This window comes from Amphiura filiformis, unplaced genomic scaffold, assembly GCF_039555335.1.
Source record: "Amphiura filiformis unplaced genomic scaffold, Afil_fr2py scaffold_62, whole genome shotgun sequence".
Classification (NCBI taxonomy): domain Eukaryota; kingdom Metazoa; phylum Echinodermata; class Ophiuroidea; order Amphilepidida; family Amphiuridae; genus Amphiura; species Amphiura filiformis.
In genome coordinates this window covers 308,346-325,542 of record NW_027305526.1, presented here as the reverse complement: position 1 = coordinate 325,542, position 17,197 = coordinate 308,346, and the positions used below count along the sequence as shown (strand labels likewise).

The window sequence follows — 17,197 nt, the reverse complement described above, 5'->3', positions numbered from 1 at the left end:
ATCATTTTTATAAATGTATGACAGTTTTTGAAACTGAATAGTTTTGATGGTATATTGTCTATCATTGCGAATTCAGTGCACAAAATACTTTTAAAATGTTTCAATAAAAAACATTCTTAAACACTTGAGAACGTTCCTGCAATCTTATTGGTTCTTACCCAGCTTTACCCGTGTGATATGACACGATATCACACGGGTCAGCGCGTGTGCGTCGATGCGATACGCGTACTCGCTATTTGGACCAATAGTAGGCGCACAGCAACAACAGGACTGATCGATTTTAAGCCCTAGGTAATTCCTTGCAAAATGTGGGATTTAATTTGATTAAAATTTGTATGATATTTTTATTTGAATTGAAGTGTTTAAGAATGAGAATAAAGGCATTGTTTTTAACCGCTGTCGTGCATCTATCGTCTCATATAATACGGGCGACATCATTATTTTTGGCATAAAACAACTCGGCTTCGCCTCGTTGTTTTACTTAAAATAATGATGTCGCCCGTGTTATATGAGACGATAGATGCACTCCAGGGGCTAAAAACAATACAGGTTATTCTCTAATAGAACACTTGCAGCCAAACATTCTAAGTTGCAACAATGTTGCCAAAATAATATGCAATAATATTTTGATGTTTTTCTTTTTTTTTAAATTTTGTTGTATGCATTTCATAGGAAACGATTTAGAAACGTTTTCCTAACCTTTAGGCCTACTATTGGTAGCCCGACATTTGTGGGCCTAAATGTTATTTTAACATTTAACCAATTTAACCAACACTCATTTAACATTAAAAAAAAAAAACATTTTGTGTTTGCTGAGTAGGCCTATAACTTCAGACCATCTACTGGTGTCCCGGTCCGTTATCACTAGTGGAAAGCACAATGGCACGGCTGGCAAGATTTGGTTTGTATTAGGAAGCGGTCACCTTTTTTTTTGTGCTCAGCAAACAATGTTTTCTTTATTTTATATCCCCAGCTATCGCTGGTGCGCAAAAATAACATTGACATGCACAAAACGCATCGCTCTCTGCGATGTCTGCAACGCAATGCCGAGCACGACGCGGAGTACGCACGCATTGAAAACAGGCGCTTATAGTCAAGTCGAATCAGCTGACGACGGCCACAATATATGACCCTTGCAGACTTGGACAAGTGTGCAGTGCAAGATACCAATCTGCAGGACTGCCACAGTGCTAAGTTAATCAGTTACAAATCGTTGAATAAGCGTTGGCTGGCCAAAAGTGTCACAAATAGTGGACCGATATGCCAAAATAGCCAAGCCGTGTCTAGAGCTGGACTGAGGGAGGGTATGGGCTGTAATGTGTCAAGTGCACTGCTTGAGGCCAGTCTAAAGGCCTATTTTTAGAAGGGGTGGACCTAGGATTTGACAAATTGTCACACTACTGGGAGATAGATAGAGGCTTAAATTGACTGCTAGTACCCTTGACTGTTAGTACCCAGAAATATGCTGATTTTGTATGATTTGATACACTTGATAGGGTACTTCTGCTCCCGGCCTCTGTATCCAAACATGTTATATATCCCTAATTACCTGGCCAATTGACAATGGTCACATCAGACCGAAGTCGCTCATTCAAAACAATGATTTTATAAACATTAGTTTTTCACTTCCACCATTTCCAAGTTGACCGAACATTACAAAAAGTTACCGTTGGTCCCTCCATCTATTCTTTAAGCCTGTCACTTCTTAAAGTTTGTCTACAATCCGTATCAAAATGCAAGTAGAGTGTAGAATCTTACCATCACCATTAAATACCCACCTTAGATTTAGCATTTTTCCTGACATCACTTGGAGACCTGTTTCTCCATCTAAATCTCTTGCTGACGCTCCTCCTTAAACGCTTGAATATACCAGACTCCCGTCTCTTTGGTGAAGCTCCTGAAAGGACCAAAGTGAACACGGCAGAGCTATGAAGAGGTAAATATTTATGCACTCAGTGGTTCATTGAATTAGACTTGTAAAAAACAACTGGTCCGGTTTTATAACTGGTGCCAATTCCCCCATGCCCAGGGGGAAGCGACATTGAAGAGTGTTTGCACATGAGGTGGATGTTGAAATGTCAGGGAGGGTCTGTCATGTTCCCCTCCTCATAGGACAACTACTAGCCCAATTCAATGCAGCGAGCGATATTTAGCGTCTTTGGCGAGTGGAAAATCGCTTACTAGAAATTGAGTTTAGCCTGGAAATCCATACACCCCCTATGGAAGACTGCCCTTAATCTTTATCACAGGGAGTATGTATTTCAAATTGAGTTACCTGTGAAGTCTGTACCCTTGTGTGGGAGATTAAGTGCATGTCTTCAACAGAAGGTGTATGGATTTCAACTGGAATAGCGCATTTTGTCATGGTGTATGCATGTCATGTTTTCCCAAACTTGCTAGCCATACTTCAGCAGTCAATATCATCCCAAGAAAAATATGCCAAGGTTTTTCTGAAAAACAGCTGTAGTTGAGACAAACATTTCTTGTCCTTTTGATTGAACAATTTAGCTAAAAGGGCATTTCATGATTCACAGCATCATCCCCCCACATTTCTCAAAAGAAGATTTTTATACCACTGGAAACCTCTGGCTACATAATGTATATGTACAAAACATTTCTTACAGATTAATTTATTTAGCAAAAATATTGTCTATGGAGTTGTGTAATACACATAATCATGCATAACTCGCAATTGCAAAATCGGAATAAACTGAAATTTTAGGAATAGGCTTTTTTGTGGATCTACTGAAAATGTCATAAAAAGAGGAAGATAGGATCACGAAATACTCAGGAAGTTTGTCAAAATATAAATACATTTTCTTATCCTTTTGTATTTGAGAATGAAAATGATGTTCTCAGAGTTGCAAAAGTAACAGTTCTCAGGATTGCAAACTTGACAAAATCAGAATTTTTGATCTGCTGAATTACAAAACTTACCTTTATCTCTTACAGTGTGTGTTCCCTTGGTTCTATTTAGGGCAGCTGTAATGAACATGGAATAAATAGAACTGTCAGCACTTTAAAGAAGTCTACTTCATAGCCCCGTTTGGAAATTCATTCTTTAATTATCAACTCATCTCGCAATGATTTCAGTTCAGAATGAGAACTGCTCACCCAAAAACTGACACCCGAGAAAAAAGTCACAAGTTCATAATCCAAAGACAGGAGTCCTTTTTTCTCTGGGTAGAGTGTCACTGGGGATTTGTTGTGTTTTATGGAATGGCATAGCTGGTCTGAAAGTAAATTCAAAGAGGTCTAAAGTAGTGATCATGTGATGAAGCAATCAAGCCTTGTGTACATGCGCACATGTTTAAAGACACAAACAAATTTTACTCAAAATTGCAGCAAAGAGTGAAAATGTTTGTAATTTTGCATTTTATTGTGGGCATCAGTTCTGACTAGGTGGGGCAACTTTTATTGTATATCCACGACCAAGGCGAATTTAGAATGCAAATACATCAAGATTATGATAGCTACCATGCCCCTGACAGTAAATTTCGCTGATCCCTCCTGTTCTTTTCGGCTTGATTGAACCAGCGATTCCCGCTGTTGTTTTGGTTCCACACCAGCACCCCCGATACACGCATGGAGGCTGCCATCTTGGGTTTCGTTGGTGCTGGCGACCGTCGATCGAATGCGCTCAGCACCATGACTACTTGTAACACTATGCGTTCCCAACTGTCAATCATTGGGGGTCAATCACCTCAAGCTTGACAACGATATCTGAATAGACTCATCATCAAGTCTTATGTGTAGGCGTGTAAAATTTTTGTGATTGAAACAGTATTTTCTTGTATATCTTGGCCCGGATAGCGGGATTGTAAAAAAAAAATGGAGATTTTTATAATTTATACCATCGGAAACCTCTGGTTACATAATGTTTGTGTGCAAAAATAATTCTTATAGATTCATTCGCATGGCTACACTCCTGCTCTTACCTCCTTGCGCTTGCTGTAAGGAATACTGCGATAAACCAAATATCTCTACAAAAGCTTTCTGGCACACAACCCTTTCTGTATTATTCTCATCTGGAATCTTGTAGATGAAGTACTGCCTCGTATCCGGGGGACCTTCCTGATGGGGATGGATATACTGACTTACGTACAGCACACCCTTGGTATCTTTTGCCTGTTGACAAGTTAGTTTGATATCTTCTGATATGGTTTTTAGACAATCTCGTCCTTTGCAGCATTCATCATTTGCACAACCACTGTCAACCTCTGTGATATCAAAGTTGGATTCAGAACTTGACATGAAAAACATTATTTTTTAAAGGAAGTACATTGTATAAACTGAATAAAAATGGTTGATACTGATGGGAGTGACACACTGTCATTTTAAACTTAATCAAGAAACTATTAAAAATTGAAACTATGGCAAATTGACTCCTGTGACATCGATATTGGGTCTTGATCAAACAAATAACACATGATTTCTCAAGTGCACACAATATGTAAACACCTAACACTTCGTATTTTCTCATCGGTTTTGTATTTTGTCACTTTAGATTTCACAAAATAATTGTTTAAACGGGAAGTGTACATTGTTAACCTCTGTGTCAGCTTATTTGACTACAAAATACAAAAGAAACAGAAAAAATGCGATGCTATTTGAAAATCAATGTTTACTCTCTATGGTGTGCGAACATTATGCGTAGTTGCGTACTATGAGCTGGCAAAATTGCACAGGGGCACCGAGCATCAAGCAAAATTAATCGTGCATGCCGGGATTGCCGGTGCGGTATTTGCGCTTGGATGCAGATGCCTTGAATGCCGGACCCAATATCGATTGATCGGTGACGTCTGGGAAAATTAACAAATAATAAGGGCCTCCCTCACCAAATTTTGAGAAAGTCCGGACGATATCAATTTGGGACGATATACATTTATTTGTTTATTTTACTTGGCCTTATCTCTTACCATGCTTCAAGTTAAGGTCTTGCAGATCCCTAGCCATGGTTTCTACGTCTGCCATTTTAGAAGTCTCGTTCACATTTGCCTTTGTGCTTTTCATTTTCTACAAATCAAGAAGTTTACAACCACTTCCTGGAGGTAACAAAACAATAGATATTAAATTCATCAACTTGCCCATCATTAATAGTATGCCTATAATATATTCATAACTTCTGTGAGTGTGTATCACACCACTTGCGGAATATCCCTCAGGGCTGCACCCCTTGGGATATTCCTCCATTCCAAAGGCAAAATGTTTCACAATGCCCTCCAAATAACCGATGGCTAATTTTACATTGTAAAATATCTACACCACATTTGCTGTACAAGCTGCTCAGCTTCGCGAGATGTCCAAGGCATGAACTTTTAGTTTTATTTATGCAATAATCAAGGCAAGGTCATAGGCCATAATTCCCAGAGCAAAAATGTGTGCAAAAGGAAGTGTCGAGAACTACCATAGGCCAGCCCTCGAATTAAGGATCTGAAGGGGCACGGCAACTTTTTTAGGGCAAGTTGATAATTGCCTTGGATTTTCGCTGAAAAGGCAAGGTAGCACAGCAGTTTGTAATATTTCAAGAGGGCATCATGGCAACTGTTGAAAATTTGAGAAGGGCACCAAGGCAATTTCTCAAAAGTGAAGAAAACACACACAAACATAGATAGATTATTTTATAATGAAGGGGCAGGGCTGAGGCACCGACGGCAACTTCATTAGAGGGCACGGCAAGTGAATGCCTTGGATAAAGGACATATTTTGAGGGCATTATGGCAGTGGGGTTGGGCACCCACGGCAAAATGCCATGGGTGCCATGGGTTAATTCGAGGGCTGCCAAGTAAATTTTTTAATTCTTTTGTGGTGATCTGGGTGATTTATCGATTGCGTAGAAGGTGAAGTTGAGGTCTTCTTGTTGTCATGACTGTTAATCAGCCAATCAGCGTCTACAGCGTTTATCACTTTTGTACGTCCGAGTCTGGCGCATACAGCATACACTACAGAAGAATTAAACAATTTACCCAGAGTAGACCGTAATTAGCAAATAGCATACAGGTCCAAGTTACGGTAGATCAGTGGCGTAGCCAGCACTTTTTCTGAGGGGAGGCAAGAAAAATGTTAAGGGAGGGGGGGCACCTTTTTGGCGACAAAATCAGTTAATGTTACAAATGCGCGGGAAGCTCGCGAATATTTTGCCATATTGAAGCTAAACTGGTGAAATATGGTACAGAAAGTGAATAAATTTGCGCGAAGCGCGCAAAAATTGGCACTCTATAGGTTAAAATGGCAAAATATAATGTAAATTTGGTCAGAAACACAAATATCACAGGGGGCAGCTGCCCCCTTGCTCCCCCCCCCCCCATGGCTACGCCACTGCGGGTTCAGCCCATCACGATATGCTATGTAGGGGTTACGGGGGTTAGAGTCAGTTAAGGTTAGTTAGTAACCCAGGGACTGCCTTTTGAAAATTAGAAAAGAGCTGTAGAATGCAGCACTCTTCTGGTCTCTTCAAGAAGAGCTGTCTGCACCTGTGGCCATTTTAATGAGTCATCTAGAGCTATCTAGAGGAGCTATAAACCGCTCTTGCAAATGCAACTTAAGAAGAGCTGTAGAGGAGTGATTGCTCTCACTCCTCTCAAACGACAGTCCCTGGTAACCCCTGACCCTAATGAGCAATTATTGTGATGGTATGTCTTAAATGAGACATTTATTGAAGTAACTTTTTTGGACCTGATGCTATAAGCCCTTTCGCAAATTCAGATCATGGTGCATCATGGGTAATATTTGCCGATAAAATTGGAGATAAACATGATGAGGCTACTGTACATTTTCAATGGGGTGAACTTTGGCGTTTGCATAAAAATGTTTTGTACTGGAATTTAAGCTGACAGTTCGGTCTTCATTCCTTCACAGTATTTGTATTTCACAGGAAATATTAACATATGTAGGAATGAATAAAAATGTTTTACAGAAATATGTTTTTGAAGGAAGTGCAAAGTTCGCCACCATTGAAAATGCACTGCAGCCTCCTCGTGTTTATCTCTCGTGGAAGATTGTGTGACGATGTCTGAGCATGCGCAGTTGCAATGATCTGAATTTGCGAAAGGGCTTATAATACGTCTACTCTGAGTAAATTGATACTAGCATTGTCATTGGTTGAGGAATTTGGATTGGGGCATAGGCCATTATGGTAAAGGAGTGGAACCTGCATTTTTTACAGGACGGAGTGCCCATCTCTCTTTTGTTAAAAGAGTAGGCCAGACTCTAACATGAAATGTTGCTGTGGGGGGTATCACCACACCTCCTCCACAGCGAGTCTGTTTATCTTCCCGGCATTTAAGAATGCCGGTAGAGCTGGTACCCATTTATAAATGCACTTGCTGAGGAGTAATTGAGATAAAGTGCCTACTCAAGGACACACATGCACAACAAATGAACATGCTGACGTAGCGGGGCTCGAACCCGCAACCTTCTTATGAGTCGGAGCCTATTCCGCTCGGCCACCTTGCTCCCATATAGGCCTATGCTATATTCTGAATACTTGCCAACAAGTTAGCTCAAGTCAAGTAGTCCTAGGCATCATGGCCTAACCTAGCTAGCTCCCCAGCCTCAGGAGGCTCATAGTAGACCAATATTAAACATATGTGTTTATCATATGTTTATGTCTTATTCTTAAACACTTTCATGTTTTATTCTCTAACTATTAGTGTTAAACGCAATTATTCATTCATAGCACGGTATTCAATGAATGCAGCAACTAATCTATATCACACGTCACTGGCATCGTGATCATACACTGCGGGATTGATTGTCACTGTCATCATCTGTCATGACTGTCATGACTGTACAAGACTTATGCTGGTTTCATACTACCCTGCCGCTTGCCGCTGAGCGGCGTGGCGCACGCGCATTGCAAACAAACGGACACAATAAAGGCTTGTTATTGGTTGAAACGCCCTGCCGCTTGCCGCAGCGGCAAGCGGCAGGAAAGTATGCTGGAGCCTGGAGGCTTTAGTGTACAGTAACATGTTAATGCTGCGCCATGGTCATGATGGTGCATGTGTGTAAGCCACAGAGGAGTAAGATAAGACAGAGCGCGTACCATCAGTCAAAGTCCCTGTGTATTGTATGCTACCAGCATGACCAGTTCTCGCATATTCATGAGGGCCGATTGTTCGACGGTGGCGTGTCTAACAATCACGCCAGCGTTGCGTGCCTTCAGCGTATACGCGATAGGCGTTGCGTGCTTTTCGCGATTACGCGATAGACCATGAAAATACGCGGTAATTGCGTAGCAGTCTCGCCTGTCGCATTTCATGGAACAATCGGCCCTCATTATCGGATGAGGCGGAGACTTTGACTGATTGTAAAGAAACTGAACAAAAAGGTGTTGTTCAACGATGTATTTAATATAAAATAATTCACTGACGTTTCGTACAAAAGTACTTTGACTGATGGTACGCGCTCTGTCTTATCTTACTCCTCACTGTTACCGGTGTAAGCTTACCTGAATAACGTGACCCCAGTCTAGACACTGACTGACCTGTGTCTTGAATCTGAGTAGGCCTACTATCTGCGCTGTAGGCTCCAATTTGTATTACTTGCTGCAATTTGTAAATTAATGGACCAATGATCAATGTTATTCGTGAATTCAATGAATTTGATTTCGAAAAATAAAAATTTACAAAATAATTTATTGTCGTGTTCACAAAATCACTTCGATATGATATCAGATTCAGGGCGCACAGCACCAAATCACTCGATTATTGTTTTCGTAAAATTATTGGTAAATTTTTTACGTTTTTCATAATCAAACACGGAATAGGCCTAAAGCAAAACTCACTAAAAAATTAGATTTTCTAAAACAAATCAACTGATTTTACCACATAGGCCTACGTTACAAAATATACCTATGCATTGTACGAAAAAAATAATCGCATCCCGGGAATGTGTTAGTTCACCATGTAGGCCTATGCCTAAACATTATAGGCTATGACTCAAAATTTGTGATACCGTAGTAGGCCTAGGCCTACAGGTGTAATCATTCAAAGGTCACACATTTTGTTTGTACAGGGGAACAAATTTCAACTTGCTCCGATATTTGACAAAAATGGTGGCAAATTGTTTAGCTGACAGGAATCATATAGCTACCGATATCTACTGAAGATAGGCCTACCACATATCAGATAGGGTTAAAGGAGTATTTCGTACGGTGTCTGATCTCCGCCAAATTCCCCTTTTATTATTAATTCCCCGATTTTTACTTACCCCCCACCTTTTTACAAATAATTCCCCCTTTTTAATTCCCTCCTTTTTTTTAATACCGGAGCGCCAAATGGCGATTTTTTTAAATCACGCAGAGTAGCCGTGCGCGTTTTAGAATTTTGTTTCGCAAAAGGCCTATCTATTGAAGATAGCATTTATAATCTCACCCTGATTCATTGCATCTTTCTACTCTGGAAGTAACGTTTTACATCATTTTCTCTAAATTTAAAGCGATTATAAGAAAAAATGTACACTCTAAATTTCAAGGTTTGGTTTAAAATAAATCCTAAAGGATTGTGATCAGGAACCAATCAAGTATTAGGCCTAGATTTAAAATTAAATATTAGGCCTACAGATTTAAAATTATTTTTAAAAATCTATTTTTAGCTCTTCCTCTCCCCCCACCCTCCCCCTTTTTTGTTTTTTTTATAAAAAAATAGCTGTTGGGCCTATCTAGGCCTACTGAAGATAGCCTGAGTCCCTTGGCCCCGACCTCGAAACAATTCAAAATGGCGGAATAAAATGGCCGTACCTGCAAGCACAACCCGATGACCGTGCGTAAGCAGTTGAAGGACTGGTGGATCAAGTCTATACTGAAGATAGCATTTAGAATCTCATCCCGAGTCATTGCATCTTTCTACTCTAGAAGTAACGTTTTACATTTATTTCTCTAAATTTTTACTTCATCATGTAGCGGCGAATTTTTTCTTTCTAATACACCAGTCCCGATCAGAAAGTTTAAAGCGACATTACATAGGCCCCCTATTCATCACTTTCCGCATCTGCCTGTTTACTCTATTTTTACCGCGTGAGCCCACTTACGATCTGCATATTATGATCTGCATCATTTTCTCGCAACGCGCTCGCAAACGGCTATCTTCTGAAGATAGCATTGCGGGCCTAATAAAACGACAGAAAATATTAAGAAAACGTTTGTTAGGAAAGTTTGTTTTGATGTTTTTTGTTATTTGTTTGCTTGTTAGTTTTCCGCTATCTACTCAAGATAGTATTTATTTGTAAAATACAAAGAAATTGAGAAAGGTTGAATAATTATATTTTGTTAGTCCTATCTACTGATGATAGCATTTTTAAACCTAATGAAATGATACACACACAAAAACGGCTACGGCTATCTTCTGAAGATAGCATTGCGGGCCTAAATAAACGACAGAACATATTAAGAAAACGTCTGTTAGGAAAGTTTGTTTTGATGTTTTTTGTTATTTGTTTGCTTGTTATTTTTCCGCTATCTACTCAAGATAGTAGGCCTATTTATTTGTAAAATACAATGAAATTGAGAAAGGTTGAATAATTATATTTTCTTAGGCCTATCTACTGATGATAGCATTTTAACCCTAATGAAATAATACAAAAAAGAAGGAAATCACAAGACTTAGCATGAGACGAGTCAGAAAGATCATTTGGTATATTCTTTTATATTTCATGTATGTTTGTCTGTTTGTTTGTTTTTATCCTTTTACGGTGCAATTTGCAAATCAACCGTTGCAACATCCATCATCTTCTGTGAACACGCGTACGCGTGAGCCCACTTACGTAGACTCGATCCTCCAGTCCTCGAATACTCACGCACGGCCGCTCCACTGTGCTGTATTGAGCAAACAACGTTCTAAAACAGGAGCAGTGAAATATGAATATTTAGTAGATTTTTATTACGTCATTGCGCGCGTAGACGCGGAATCATAAACCTGATAAACACTTCAGAGCCCTGATCTGACGCTTAACCAGTACTCGGCAGTTTATTTTTAAGTTCCCTGTATGTAGCGAACAAACAAATTAACAACTAGCTACAAATTCAGCTAAAATCCACTCGTCGCGTACGCGTCTTCATTTTTTCATAAGCGGATCGGATCCCCCGTTTTAAACCTTCTTTGCCGTCAATTTTGAGTTACCGTTGTTATCGCCATTACATATTTCTCAAATTTTCACTTTTTAATGAACTTTGCGATGATGTATATGTCTTTGAAAGTATTCATGGGAAACACTTTTATATTTGCAACACACTGAGACCATTTGCAGCCGTCAAGTCATAATAGTTGCCTTGATTTTGAGGAGGAAAGATCGTCACCACTCACCACAGTGATGACATGCATTCACACCGTACAAACTACAGTACCGACTGCCTCGGATTTTAATACGGTAAGCATGGTATTCAAGTGTCATTGAAACATACATAGGATGTGCATGATTACTTCATTGTGTACAGGCCATATCTTTTACGGGGTAAGAACAGTGTCAAGACTCATGATTGACTGAATTTCAAAGCAAAACGATAGCATGATTGATAGTATTCGGAGGCTATGCATGCTAGGCTAGACTCCAGTCTAGGCCTACCACGGTGCAATAATAAAATAAATATATTAATTAAAGTTTGTTCGGTTTATATAAGGCGGAAAAAATAACGCCGTGTAATGATATAGAAGAATGGCTTGTACGCGGCCGGCTGGGCGCAATGTTTACGCTAGTTGTGCATTACGTAATGATCGGTGCACGCCAGGGCTGTCAACTTGGAATTGCTACAGTCTGTCCACTAGAAGTACAAAGTAAATAGACCTCGGAAACTGGAGGTAGGCCTATGAGAATAATTATTTCAGTGCAATGCTTCTTTGGTGCACCAACTGCTGCGCGATTTGTATTTGCGGAGTGCACCACGCTCTTTACGCGTCGCGTTCGCGTGTGACGCAAAGCATCGGCCCCTAGTTCACCACGTAAACTTGTATGGCTCAAAATTCGGACCGCTCAGTTTGTGAATGAGGACATCGTATAAGTTCCTTGTACTAATCGGCCCCCGATCCCACAAATTTGGTTTGTACTTCTATGTGGACAGACTGTAGGCGTGAGACACTTCCATACCGGGGCGGAATTATTTTTTGCAAATACACTGTTCATTTTGACCCATGGCTATGTAAGCCACGCCGCTTGAAAATTGTGTGTGTGATTGGGGGGGTATGGACATCAAATTATTTTAACGATGCATGAGATTTTACTCATTTTACAGAGATTTTGCGTGAGATTTACTAGGTGTGAGATATGTTAAGGAGAATACACGAGAAAGTATTGATTCGTAGATCCGAATCCACGAGCGATAGCGAGTGGATTGGGATCTCTGAATCAATACTTTCGAGTGTATTCTCTGACTTAAACCATTGCCCCAAATATAAATAGGCCCAGAGATTGGATACATTTTGTAAATTATTTATTTATTTATTTTTTTTTTTTTTTTTTTTTTTTTTTTATTTTTTTTTTTTTTTAAATTTATTTTTTTCTTTCTTTCTTTTTTCTTTTTATATTCATTTTTCTCATTTATTTAATTATTTATTTATTCATCTTTTCATATATTCTTTTATTCATTTATTTATTTATTGATCTATTATTTATTTATTTGAAATTATTATTATTATTTCATTTATTGCATGAATGAATATTTATTGCATGACTAGGCCCAGAGAGTGGATACATTTTTTATTACTTATTTTTTCTTTCTTTCTTTCTTTTTTCTTTCTTTCTTTTTCTCTTTCTTTCCTTCTTTCTTTCTTTCTTTCTTTCTTTCTTTCTTTCTTTCTTTCTTTCTTTCTTTCTTTCTTTCTTTCTTTCTTTCTTTCTTTCTTTCCTTCTCTTTCTTTCTTTCTTTCTTTCATTCTTTTTTATTCATTTATCTATATATTTATTTAACTATTTATTTATTCATCTTTTCATAATAAGCTTTTATTCATATATTTATTTATTGATCTATTATTTATCTATTGAAAATTATTATTATTTCTTTTATGCATTTTTTACATTTAGGCATATTCATTGTATATATATATATATTTATTGTATTCATTGTATATGTTTGTAATTTACTTTTTAAAAGCACTTCTAATAATATTTACTCTTCATTTAAAATATTTCATTCACTTCCAGCATTATATTTGTATATTAAGAACATGCACTAATGCGGCATTGAATCGATTTATATTACCTCACTTGTTATTTTAACACCTTTAAAACCACTTGTTGATTCATCGAATTCCTCCGTGGTCTAACGGGCTAAGGCGCTGGATGTTTAGATTGTCTGTGTTAGACCTATGTAAATGTATTCTTTTATCATGTTGCGGGTTCGATTCCGTGGGTTTTTTTTTTTTTTTTTTTTTTTGGTAAATTAAATTAATTGGTGAATTCAATAAAGCATTCACTGCCAAATTCAGTGTAATAAACATGGTAAAGACAAACCTTTCATGATTTGTGTTCAAAAAACAAAATATGCCATGATTTTACTACGATACGTCAATGGCAGGCTTAACTAAGCATTGTTACGTGAATCATCGACAAGGTAGCAATAGTGTGGTGGTCAGCATTGACACCTCTCACGTGTGCGACCCGGGTTCAATCCCCGGTAGATTCGGTGGATTCGTACTTACGAATCCACACTTAACCGTTGATTTGTTCAGAAAAGTGTGGATTCGTAGATAATAATCAACAGTAAATTGAATAGAGTGACGTCACGGCAATGGTTTAATATAGTTTATACAACCTTGGTGTGAGACCGTGAGAATGACCAAATGTGTGAGACTCCCAGCCAGTGCGTGAGAGTTGACAGCCCTGGTGCACGTTTGAATTTACGCAATCGTGAGAAGGACTTTGATGCGCGCAGTAACAAAAGCCGAATAATTTCCGCCAAATAAAAACCGAACAGTGCGCGAATCAATATTGATTCTTGCAGAATAAATTTGCGGGAATCATTTGATTCCAGCAAATCATCTTCTGTGTAAACTACAAGCGTTTGTAAGAATCAACTTTGATTCACGCAAATCTGTTTACTGAGAATCTTTTGCGAAAAATTCTGACCCTGAAACAGGGAGGAAATTTTCTTATTAAAGGTTGCTCAATTTTAAAATCTAATTTTTGAATTTTCACAACTAGGTTGTAATCAGTGATGTCAACTTGAAGTGAACTGGATAGTTACAGCAACTGCATTCTGGAGATGTTCATTGTGACTTCAAATCATGGTGTATGGAGAACTCAACTGTGTCTGTGAATCATCAAAAATCTGGTAATGCATACAATGAGTTTAATAAATTTTTATTGTTTTTATATGAAGGATTATGCCGTAAGGTCTAAGGCAAATGAATGTATGTTCGGGCAGGCCTCAAAATACTTTTTTTGAATAGCTATTTTGACAGATTCGGGACAGATTCCAATCAAAATAGCCCTCATGTGTGTATTTTGCCATTGACAATTTTTTTTCCATGGGGCTATTTTGGGAGAATTGGGGGAGAATTGCCTTTTCCCCCCATGAATTTTGACCCCTGGTATCGAAGGACCAGAATACTCATCCTCTAGGCCAAGTCGCCCCTACTTGCAGCTGAATTGCACTTACTCTCTGTAAAATTATATACCAAATTATTCTTATTATAATTCAATCAAATGTCATTCCTGACAAAGGCAACAGTGTTTGCTGAAAGCGTTTACAAATACGTGCATTATGCATAATTGGATCACATAGAATGAACATTGGTTACTGAATTTCAACATTTCAGGTAATTTTGTGCCCGGATAGCGGCGGGTACCCAGTGCATTTTTTTTTCTGGTAACCGGGTACCCGAAATTGCAACAAAGAAAAAATCCAATTTTTATTTTTTTTTAAGTTATTTAATTTTTCGGTTTTGTAGTGTCCCTGGACCTAGGCCTAGGATCATTCATGGTTGACCTAAAATAAAATTGCATGATGTTTATTGAATTTGAATGCATTTTGATATCATTAATCGAGTATGACATGAATACAAATTATCAATTTTTATATTAAAAACAAACAATCATGCAATTTTTTTTTAGGTCAACCATGAATGATCCTAGCATTTAGGTCTAGGTCCTGGGACACTACAAAACCGGGAAAAAATCTTTTTTTTGGGGGAATTTCGGGCACCCGGCAGGGTATTCTGCCCGGGTAACTTAATTGGTGGATACCCATGAGCCCGCCCGAAAATCCCTGGCTTAATATGTATGCATAATTCAAAATCAAAATCAAATGAGAGCATTCAAATTTCATGGAATCATTTTAGCATTGCAATATTCCAGGTTGTTATGGAGCTCCAGAAGTGAAAAAAAAAAAAAAAATAATCTCAGGAGATTCAGGGCCCTAACTAATAGGCCCCAGCTTAGTAACACAGGGCCCTGACTTAGTAATTTGGGGCCTGAAGATAGAAACTTAGGGCCCTGAAATAATAATTTAGGGCCCAACTTAGTAATTTGTGCCCTGACGTAGTAACTCTCAAGGCCCCAACTTAGTAAGTCGGGGTCCGAGCTACTAAAGCGAGGGCAAGTTACTATCTCATGCCCAAGTTAATAAGTTGGGGCCTGAACTACTAAGTCTGGGGCCCAAGCTACTAAATCGGGCCCAAGATATGTTTTCTTTCCATGCCACTTTGTGGGCTCGGTAGATTAATTGTTCAATTTAATCTTGGTAAGAAAAATGTATTAAATTAAAAATATTTTTCATTGATTTTTTTTACAGATGAAATTTGAACCTGTACTGCTGGAACTGAAAGGAACCACCTGCAGCAAGAAGCTAAAGCAAGAGAAGAGAATGAGATATGTACCATATTCGCTGAAAAGGCACCCGTCGACCATGGCAAATCCACATACACCTTCAACAAAGAAAAAAAACCACCACCGGACTTTACCACAGTGGAACTCATATAATTTTGAAATACTGACCACAATCGCACCCTGGGCCACACGCCCACACCCTTACCCTGATCAAGTTTACAAATACTCCACACCCATACCTTGATAAACTATGTATGTGCCTATTCAGACTATAACTCTGTTACAGCTCTAGCAGAGATGGAAGTGTTGTTGGTCATGCATGTACAGTACTATGTGTATGTACCTGTGGACTGGGCAATGTTATTGGTAAATCAGCAGTGTTGGGCAATTTCATTAATAGTGTTCATATTAGGCAAAAAAGTTGTTTGCTTGTCCTCGTCCGATCAACCGTCTCATCCGACCGACTGGGCGAACTTTTTCTTTCTTTTTTTGAAAATTTAATTTTAATTTTTACAAAATAAAAATAAAATTTTTCCGGATTGGAGTGTCCCTGGACCTAGAGCCAAATGCTAGAATCATTCATGGTTGACTTTAAAAAATAGCGTTTTGTGTCTTAAATATGTAAAGAAGTAAAGTTATAATTTGTATTCATGTCAATGATGTCATGGTCTATTTTTGGTTTCAAAATTGATACAAATCCAATGCATTTTGAAATCATGTTATTATTATTATTATTGTTTTTTACAAAGTCAACCATGAATGATCCCAGCATTCAGCTCTAGGTCCAGGGACACTACAAATCCAAAGTAAAATCCCAATTGGGGGTTTACTCATAACATGGTACTAATACTCGGATGAATACGGTACATGTACTTTTAAAAAAAAAACTTCCGAGTCCCACTGACCCAACTTCTGAAAGTGATCTATGGACAAGCTAACAATTTTTTTGGCGTAATTGTAGATAGTGAAAATGAAATCAAAATTTGGAAATTAAGAATGCACTTTTCAATAATATAGGGTTTTAACTAAATAAAATTGGGGATCAATGCCAGTCAATATTATGTTTTGATGAATCCAAGTGTGTGAAAATATTGGATCTAAAACATAATAATGATAAAATTGGATGCAATACGCCCAATTCTTATTGGTCTCGCTATGAGTTTTAAAATATTGGACTCGACTCACGTCTCGGTCCAATATTTGAAAACTCGTAGCTTCATTTCAATAAATATGGGCTCAATTGATCCAATTTTATATCAAAGTAGGCCCTATAGGGTGTTCAAACCAATGCTTTTCATCTTTGTAAAATTAAAATGGTTTAAATTGTTTTAAAATTCTCATCTGCTCCTCTAGTCCTGAGAAATAAAGGAGAATGTTTAACTCAACAGCCTCATCTCCACTTTTCTCCATCAAAATGGAGATTTTGGTATCAGTGTAC

General features: G+C 38.2%; 1 long non-coding RNA gene across 1 annotated transcript; it reads left to right on the top strand.

The window, feature by feature from the left end:
* The first annotated feature begins 10,862 nt into the window (after positions 1 to 10,862).
* Positions 10,863 to 16,878, top strand: LOC140144530 (uncharacterized). The gene is made up of 3 exons (XR_011857898.1): positions 10,863 to 11,367; positions 14,134 to 14,263; positions 15,725 to 16,878. It is a non-coding gene; the product is annotated as an uncharacterized lncRNA (long non-coding RNA).
* Positions 16,879 to 17,197: the final 319 nt, after the last annotated feature.